Below are 3,576 nucleotides of genomic sequence, written 5' to 3'. Positions count from 1 at the left end.
TGAAAAGATGTTCAGCATTGTGTGTCATTAGGGAATACTTAAATCAAACTGAATTACCACTAGAATGGCAAAATGAAAAACTTGACAGTACTAAATACTAATGAGGATTTGGGACACTGGAACTCATCCATTTCTGGTAAAAATGCAAAAGGATTTGACCACTTTATTTTATTTATTTGAAAGAATGACAGAGAAAGAAAGGGATCTTACATCTGCTAGTTTACTCCCCAAATGCCCACAATGGCTGGCAAGCACTTGGTCATCTTCCACTGCTTTTCCAGGGGCATTATTAGGGAGATAAATCAAAAGTAGAGCAGCTGGGACTTGAACCAGCCTTCCAATATGGGATACTGTGTTGCAAGTGATGGCTTAAGGCATTGCATCACACCACCAGCCCCTGGTACCAGCACTTTAAAAGATATTTGAATGTCTCACAAAGCTAAGCATAGGCTAACTTTGGAATCCAGCAACAGTGTTCCTAGGTATAGGAGGGTGATTAAGAAGTTCATGAAAAATGGAATTATAAGATGTATATTTCATTTTTTCATTACATTTTAAAATTCATTCATGCTTTTTTCAAAATATGCATTTCCCTCAAGTTTTGTTTTTGTTTTTTGTTTTTGGACAGGCAGAGTGGACAGTAAGAGAGAGAGACAGAGAGAAAGGTCTTCCTTTTTCCATTGGTTCACCCCCCCCCCCGCTTCTCCTGGTGTCCCATGCAGGGTCCAAGGACTTGGGCCATCCTCCACTGCACTCCCAGACCACAGCAGAGAGCTGGACTGGAAGAGGAGCAACCGGGACAGAATCCGGTGCCCCGTCTGGGAATAGAACCTGGGGTGCCAGCACGGCAGGTAGAGGATTAGCCTAATGAGCCATGGCACCAGCCTTCCCTCAAGTTTTTGAAGATCCTTTGTATTTATCCAAATGATTAAAAAGCTTTTTGTCCTCACAAAAACCTACACATTAATGTTTCTATCAGCTATATTATAATTTCAAAAAACTGGAAGCAACTAAGAAACTGATTCTTGAAGAGGTGAATAGATAAACTGCTTACCTTTCTGGGAGGCTATTATTCAGGATAAAAAGAAGTGAGCCATCAAGCCATGAAAGACATGGATAGATGAAATGCATATTGCTTAGTGAAAGAAGCCTTAGAATGAAAGACTACAAACAATGTGTTTCCAATTATATGGCATTCTAGAAAAGGAAAAACTATATAGACAGTAAATGTAAAAAGATTCATGGTTGCCAAGGGCTTGGGAAGGGGAGAGGTAGGTATCTGGAACATGGGATTTTTTGGGCAGTGGAACTATTCTATGCATGACTGTATTAGATACATGTGATTGCGTGCAACATAAGGAGGGAACCAGTGTGAACTGTGGACTAAAGTTAATAATAATAATAATGTGTCAGTATTAGCACACTAATGCAAGATGTTAATAAAGAGAACTGAGTGGGGGGGGGTGGATTTGGCCACTCTCTGCTTAATTTTCTGTAAATCTAAAAGTGCTCTGAGAAAATAAAATTTTAAAAAGCCATCACTAAAATGAACACCAGATGAGGACATTAGAGCCCCAGCCAGAATGGAGGCAGAGTTCAGGAATCTGATTTATGCTTCAAACTCCACATATACAATTTTGTGCCCTTTAGAGAAAGTCAGTAAGAGACAGACCAGGTCTTCCGACCTTGCACCCACCAGTCCCTGCCAGCTATGCCACTACTCCCAAGAACAAGGGTGGCCTGAAACAATCTATTCTAATCTGCAGAAGTTTACATAAAGAAGCTAACACAGTGTGGGAACTCAATAGATGGGAAATGGAGTAGGAATGAGAGCATTCACAGTATACCTTTTTATGTATTGTTTTTTCTTGTTTTACTTGCAAGTTACAGAGAAAGAAAGATCTTCCATCTGCTGGTTCACTCCCCAAATGACTGCAACAGCTTGGGCTCGGCCAGGCTGAAACCAAGAGCTAGCAGCTTTATCCAGGTCTCCCATGTGGGTGCAGGGGCCCAATTGGTTGGGCCATCTTTCATTGTTTTAGGTGTGTTAGCAGGCTTGAAAGTGGGACAGCCAGTACTCAAACTGGTGCCCATGTAGAATGCAAGCATTGCAGGCGGAGGCTTAGCCCACTATGCCGACCCATTTTTTTCTTTTTGAACCATATGAATATATTATACATTCGCATTTTAAATAATAAAAATATTTATTAACACCTGTCCCATAAGCAAGAAAAAGAAGATAACTATTAATCTGACATGGTAAATTTTCAAATCAAGGTGATAACAAAAACATTTTTTCTCATTGTTCTAAATTCATTCCAATGTTTCTTTCTTGCCTGATCCAGGGAACTGTACTTCTTACATGATCCAGGAAACTGATTCATATGGGAAACTTAACTATCTAGAAAACAGGGGCACCTGCACCTGTCTGTGTGTTGCCTTAGTGCTGTTCGGAAATCTTTGTTCTGTTCTATCCCATGAGACATATGAATCCTTCACATACACTCACCAGTAGTGAGGCCACCCAAGTAGTGATTCTCAGAGACAGGAATGAGGTATCAGCAAAGGGTAAAGCTGGGGAAAATATATCCTCAGTAGTTTGTCAACCCAAGGGAGTTTTAAGTTTTTCTAGCAAATTTGATCTTGTCACCTAGGTGAGAATCACTGAGATTCTTACTGTTCCAGTTACTGAGGATTTTATATCTGCATTTAGAAAAACATTCTGATAAGATAAGTGCTTGGAAATATTTTCCTTGTCTTGTTATGAGGATAAATCAGAAAATGCTATATAGTCAGAAGTATCTGCCTTCTAACAATTCCATGTCCTAAAAGATGAAGTGGATGATAGGTGACTGAAAGGAGAGAAGATGTGAGTATGCAAATGGACACTGTTTGAGAGTTTTAAACAAAGTGGGTTCTGAACTAGACTCATAAATCTGCCCTTAGTCCAATTTAACCTGACAGAAAATATATATAAAAATGTTGGCCTGAGGTCTCTCACTGTCTGTTTCCTTATTGTTCTTTGCTTGTGTATTGGATGAAAGATCTTTCTATTTTTACTTAAGCTTCTGACTTAAGACATACGCTTAGCCTTGTCTCTGGTTTGCTGTTGTGTTTTGTGTTCAGAATAATCTCTAGAGTCACTGTAGACAACTTTGGGTCAGTAAATGTAGATCTTCCATAGGTGATCAGCTACAGAGATGAGTGCAGAACCCTGGACACAGGACTTGAGCCTGTATCTGTGCTGAGGTTGCCCGCAGTGGCGTTAGTTCAGATCATAATAGTGATCTAGCAGGAGAAAAGGCAGTACCTGGGGTAAATGGCCACAGTGTTTCCCTAAGACTGACACTTGGTTTAAGAGAAAAGGTGTTGGGAATCTCACTTTTAGATCTAACTGAAAATACATAATGTATTTCCCAGGTATTGTTACTATATATATAATAATTTAAAGTTTATCTTTCTCAGGCCAAGAGTACTAAGTACTCTTTGCAAATGCTAAAAATGGTTGCAGATTTCTCTTCTGGTATATGACTTCGTGCTTGAGGCACACTTAAATTTGAGGACCCGCATGAGTCA

This window comes from Lepus europaeus, unplaced genomic scaffold (genome assembly GCF_033115175.1).
Source record: "Lepus europaeus isolate LE1 unplaced genomic scaffold, mLepTim1.pri SCAFFOLD_29, whole genome shotgun sequence".
Lineage (NCBI taxonomy): Eukaryota > Metazoa > Chordata > Mammalia > Lagomorpha > Leporidae > Lepus > Lepus europaeus.
Note: the sequence above shows the minus strand (reverse complement) of the source record.